The 6262-nt window shown below is 37.0% G+C and overlaps 1 pseudogene; it reads left to right on the top strand.

The window, feature by feature from the left end:
- Positions 1-1736: 1736 nt before the first annotated feature.
- On the top strand, positions 1737-2860 carry LOC109450878 (integrator complex assembly factor WDR73; annotated as a pseudogene).
- Positions 2861-6262: the final 3402 nt, after the last annotated feature.

The raw sequence follows: 6262 nt of genomic DNA, 5'->3' as shown, positions 1-6262 counted from the left end.
ATCAGATATTAAATATTATTTTCAATAGATGTGTACTAGGGATATTTCTTAAAATAATAACAGATTATTTTATTTTAATCTATTCAGTCTGCATTCTGAATGTTAGTAGACTAACTTTTTAAGTACCTTCTAAAGAAATTAATGGTTTCATTCATAAGTCCTTAAGTTATAGTATCAGCTTGCTCAATTAGTATTAAATATAGATCAGAGGTGAAACAGTCTCCATTTCACCATTTCTGTTTCACACATAGGTTTCTAATACTCTTTATTTTCAATGAATATCTGCAGCAGCAAGCTTATTAAAGTTCAAAATCACCGAAACTGAAGGTCAAAGCATGTGTGCAAACGTCTTTTCATTAGAAAACCTGTCTCAATATTAGTAATCTCTTATAGCTGTATATGATTAGTTTTTGTTTTAATGTTTATGTATAAGGTGTGATCCAAAAATACGGTGAATGTTTAAATTAAAAAAGCAAAAATTATTACAATGAAAGTCACATTACCATTAATCCCCCTCAAAGTACTCTCCCTCACTTCGAACACATTTATCCCATCATTCTTGTCACTTTCTGAAGCAGTTCTGGAAGTCCTCTTTCACGAGTGGCTTTATTTAATCCTCCACTGTGACAATACTCAGTGTCACACATCGCTTCTGGTATGGCAATTTCTGTCAAATAAAAACATTATGGAGTGTCCTCGTCCACCATATTCACTGGATCTGGCACTGTGCAATTTTTAGCTCTTCCCCAAAGTCAAAATGACCGTGAAAGGTAAACGTTTTGAATTGATTCAGTACAATTGAGGCAGCCACAGCACAACTAAAGAAACTCATGAAATAGGCCTTCCAGAACCGCTTCAGAACATGGGAAGCATGATGGGATAAGTGTTTTTAAAGTGATGGGGAGTATTTTGAGGGGGACTAATGGCAATATGTCTTTCACTGTTAATATTTTTTTTAAATTTAAACATTCACTCTTTTATGATCACACCTCATACATGTTTAATATTTAATTATAACTAGACCAATAAAATAATATTTTTAGATGTTACTATGTATTACTGAGTCATAGTTGTCAGTCATCGTTTGAAATTAAAATATGAAGTAACAAAAATATGTTTATTTCCTCTTAGTTTTATTTAAAAATGAAGGTCTATTTGTTAAGCTATAGCGGCAATTATTGTCATATTAAAACCTCTAGCTCTCGTAAAATTAGTCTTAAAATTGGCCTAACTTGTAGCTTCATTATTTCAAGCAAGCAAGGTTGATTAACATATCAATTGCCTTAAATACTGGTCTAATTATTTGCAAGAGTAATAACTTCTTTTGAGAATTAACAAATAGCTGTGAGGAAGTAAAACAAAATCAAAGATCAAAGCATAGGAATGAATTAGTGAATAAACTCAGAGTAGAAGCATTTTATATGACCATTACCACTAAAAAAAAAAAAAGCCATTAAATTCAAAGAGCGAGGAAAACATGCAGAGTAAAATCTGACTTTTTAAAATAGATACTAACCTTCCATTATATTATGATACAACTACCTAGAATTGGCTATTTATAAATGAAAAGATTGTAAAAATGAATCTTTAATACCTGATGCTACTTTACTAACATTGCCAAAAAGACAAAAAAACAAAAACAAAAAACAAAACAAAAAAAACAACCAAAAAAAACCTCAAAGCAATTTTATGTCAAGTAATTTATGTGAAATGAGTTGCCATGGAACCCACAGTGAACTGGCTTGTGGAATCCTTCCACTTGTAAATTGTACCAAGATTTCCATTTTCTATGCTTTCAAACTCTCAGGAGCCACTCGAATTTTTGAATGGATTGGTGACAAAGGAGTCTTTGCCCCTGGTTATGAAAGCCTGAAAAAAAAAAAAAAAAAGAGAGATTCTTTATCGGGTATTTATTACTTCTCAGATTCTCTATAAAAGAAAACAAGGGCTATTCCCAGAGAGAGGTATGTCATGTAAGATTTTGAGACAGGTCTGTCTTTGATCTGAAGCATGTACATGCCAGACACCAGGTTGCTGGTGACCAGTGGCCTTCCAGGTTGTTACCTGCAGGTGTGGCAAGTCGCAGAGGACAGTGTGGTCATTAAATCTGTCAGCACTATTTCTGGGCAAGAGAAAGAGGGGACTCTCTGGCCTATAGTGGCCATCTTCTCATCAGTGCTACCTGGAGTCCCACACAGGGGGAGGCTCAATGGTCTGAAGGTTGTGGATTTGGAATCCCAGAAGACCTTGTATACCTCAGGTGTCAGTGACAGTGAAGAGCTAAGTAGCCTGTAAGTCCTGGATGCAGACATCTTTGCCTCGTGCTGCAACTCGGTCTGGCTGGGGCTCATTGATACCTGCCAGAAGCGGACACCATCAGAGACTGTCAGCCCCAGCCCTGAGACTGGTAGAGGGAGGTGTTGTGCATAAGTTGGGGGCAGGGGCCAGAGCCCTGGCCCAGCATTGCCAGCCTTTGCTCAGATGGACGGCTCTGTCTTCTTGACTCCTGGGATCTCTGCCATCCTGTGAGCTCAGTCCAGTGCCCAGTACCCACACCTATGCCTGAGCCAGAGCTGCTGAGAGTGACTTGGGCTCTAGGCCTAGACAGCTGCTTAGCCATTTCAGGTTTCGACGGGATAGCCCAGGCCTATGATGTCACCTCTTGAGATGGAATGGAAGACCAAGTAGAACCCTCTTTACTCAGAGAGGTCACATCTTCCTAGATGGCAGTTGGTTAGACACTACTCCACTGGTCACCACCCACACCTGTCACCCCCACCAACCAAGGACTTTGCTACTGGCAGCAAGGGATGCCTCTCTGCACGTGTGAAACTGGGTGGACCTCCGGTCCTCCCACTGACACCAACATCTTTCTGCCAGTTCTGATTTAGGTCTCAAGGACCAAGGTCATTATTACCAGCTGAGTGGCCTTGGACAAGTTAACCAGCCTCTCTTAGCCCCCGTTTCTTTATTTGTAAAATGATAATAGTAATAACTGCTTCTTAGGTTTGTTGGGGAGATTAGAAGTAACATATGACAAAACACCTGGTAAAATGCATGGCACAGTAAAGATGTGGTAGCTACTGTTCCATCAGAGCAGTTATGTGCGACAGGGTCCTGCTGCTTCCAGCAAGGTTCCATTCCCATGGGCTTTTGTCATGTAGGCATCTCACAGGCCTGAGAGAAACACTGTCCCTACATAATGGGCTATGGGTTCTCAAAAGTAATGTTGATCATACACTATCATCCCCTATGTGCTGACTTTACAGCCCAACCCCAGGTAAGCTTTGGCTCCCAGCAGTTTGCACAGTCGGAAGACGGATATAATGTAGTGACCAAGACACGCGTGTTGGATGCAGACAGATCAGGCCCCAACTTATGCCTCTGTGAAGTGGTCCTAACCCTAGTACTACCTTGCAGAGTGGCTGAGATAGTGAAATGAGACCCTGCAATAAAGTGCTCAGCACAGGATCTGATATACGATGAATATTCAGTAAGTGTACCTGCTATTATTTTTTAAAAATAATTTATGTGAAATTAATTTATATTCATGCTATTATGGGACACTTTTCTCTAACCACATTGGAGAATTATTTGTAGAGATGCCCTAGGAGGAAAAAAGTAGATTTGAAAAGTTAAATGAATACATCTGATCTACAAAAAACATAATTTAAACTAATTTTTAAAATCATTATTATCCAAAAGACAGTAATTTGGCAAAGCAAATTTTGTATTTACATGTAGACTATATATAAATATATATACACACACACACACATACACACACACACACACATATGTATATGTAATATATGTGTGTGTGTGTGTATATTTAGATATTTTTCATAAACTTATATTTGAATATTAAGACTGGAATAAATTATTTTCCTCATTAAGACTATTAATTTAAAGTGGCCAATATTCACTTAACATCTACTACTTGCTAGTCCTGTTCAAGAGATGAAAAGTAGAAAGTAACTTAAACTTTGTCTCAAAAAGGGATTGATCAATAATGTAGAGAGAAAATGAAAAGAAAGAAGAGTATTTTCCATGTTATTTTATTTATTTTTAAGATCTTTATTAAAGTATAGCTAAGATACAGTATTATATAGGTTTCAGGGGAACATCATAGTTATTCAACATTGATATTCCTAAAGAGCTGATTGCTACGACAAGTTCAGCAACCATCTGACACTGTATCACGCTATTACAACATTATTGTCTATATTCCCCATGCTGTATATTACATCCCAAAACTTATTTGTTTTATACCTGGAAATTTGACCCTCTTATCCCCCTTCATTTTTTACCCCCTTTTTTGTTTTGATTTTTCAATTACAGTTGACATTCAATATTATTTCATATTAACCCCAGGGGCACAGCATAGTAATTAGATTTTTACATAATTTAAGAAGCGATTCCCACGACTAGTCTAGTTCCCAACCTAGCCCTATACATAATTACTTCCATATTATTGACTATATGCCCTACACTTGACTTTATATCCCATATCTATTTTATAACTATCAATTGTACTTTATAATCACTATACCTTTTTTAACTTGAACCCCAATACTTCTACTACCATCTATCACCCTAATAAATCTAGTACCCATCTGATGCCATGCATAGTTATTGCAATATTATTGACTGTATTCCTTATGCTATGTCCTACATCCCATGACTACTTCGTAACAACCAATTTGTACTTTTTAACCCCTTCCCCTTTTTCACCCACCCCCATCCTCCTTCCCATCTGACAGCCATCAAAATGTTCTCTGTATCCATGAGTTTGTTTCTGTTTTGTTTGTTTATTTTGTTCCACATGTTAGCAAAATCACATTTGCATCTGTCTTTCTCTGTCTGACATACTCCACTCAGCACAATACCCTCCAGGTCCATCCTTGTCACCTCAAATGGTAAGAACCCATTTCCTTCCATGGCCGAACAATATTCCATTATACATATATGCACCACCATCTTTATCCATTCATCCATCAATGTACCCTCAGGCTGCCTCCACATCTTCGCCATTGTAAACAAGGCTGCCATGACCATATGGATGCATATATCCCCTTGAAGTAGCGTTTTGGATTTCTTCAGATAATTACCCTGAAAATGGGATTACAGGGTTCCTTCTTTGTCTCTGCTTATAGCATTTGTTTTAAGTCTATTTTGTCTGTTGTAAGTATTGTTACTCCAGATTTGTGTTTGTTTGTTTTTATTTTCACAAAATGTTTTTTCGCATCCCTTTAGTCTGTTGTTTGTCTTTTGATCTGAAGTGCATCTCTTGTAGGTAGCATATGTAAGGGTCTTGTTTGCTTATCCATTCAGCCACCCTATCTTTTGATTAGAGCATTTAATACATTTACATTCAGAGTAATTGTTGTTAGATATGTAGTCATTGTCATTGTGTTATTCATATTTTGATTTTTTTTTTCTAGGAATACTAGTTTGGTGGTGATGAACTCCTTTAGCTTTTTTTCATGTCTAGGGAGCTTTTAAATCTGTCCTTCAATTCAAAATGATAGGTTTGTTGGATTCAGTAATCTTGGTTGTAAGTCCTTGCTTTTCATCACTTTGAATATTTCATGCCAGTCCCTTCTGGCCTGCAAATTTTTCTGGAGAAATCAGCTAAATGTATTATGGGAGTTCCCTTGTAGGTAACTAATTGCTTTTCTCTTGCTGCTTTTATGATATTCTTTTTGTCTTAAACCTTTGGCATTTTAATTATGATGTGTCTTGGTGTGGGCCTCTTTGGGTTCATCTTATTTGGGACTCTCTGCACTTCCTACACTTGCATAACTATTTCTTTTGCCAGGTTAGGGAAGTTTTCTGTTATTGCTTTTTTAAATTGGTTTTCAATTCGTTGTTCTTCTCTTCTCCTTCTTATACCCCTATGGTGGGGATGTCTGTAAACTTGACGTTGTCCCAGAGGCCCCTTACACTATCTTCATTTTTTGTATTCATTGTTTTGTTTTGTTTTGTTTTTCTTTTTGCTGTTCTGATTTGGTGTTTTGTGCTAACTTTATCTTTCAAATTTCTGATTGGATCCTCTGCTTCGTCTAATCCACTGCTGATTCCCTCTAACATATTCTTCTTTTCAGTTCTCATCGAGGTTACTGAGCTTCCTTATAACCTGTGTTTGAACTCAGCATCTGGTAGATTGTCTCTATTTTATTCAGTTCTTTTTCTGGAGCTTTGTCCTGTTCTTTTATTTAGGACATGTTTCTTTATCTCTTCATTTTGGCTTCCTCCTTGT

The sequence above is a fragment of the Rhinolophus sinicus genome, linkage group LG05 (genome assembly GCF_036562045.2).
Source record: "Rhinolophus sinicus isolate RSC01 linkage group LG05, ASM3656204v1, whole genome shotgun sequence".
Lineage (NCBI taxonomy): Eukaryota > Metazoa > Chordata > Mammalia > Chiroptera > Rhinolophidae > Rhinolophus > Rhinolophus sinicus.
The sequence above is the reverse complement of the archived record's forward strand: the minus strand, read 5'-3'. Positions and strand labels throughout refer to the sequence as shown.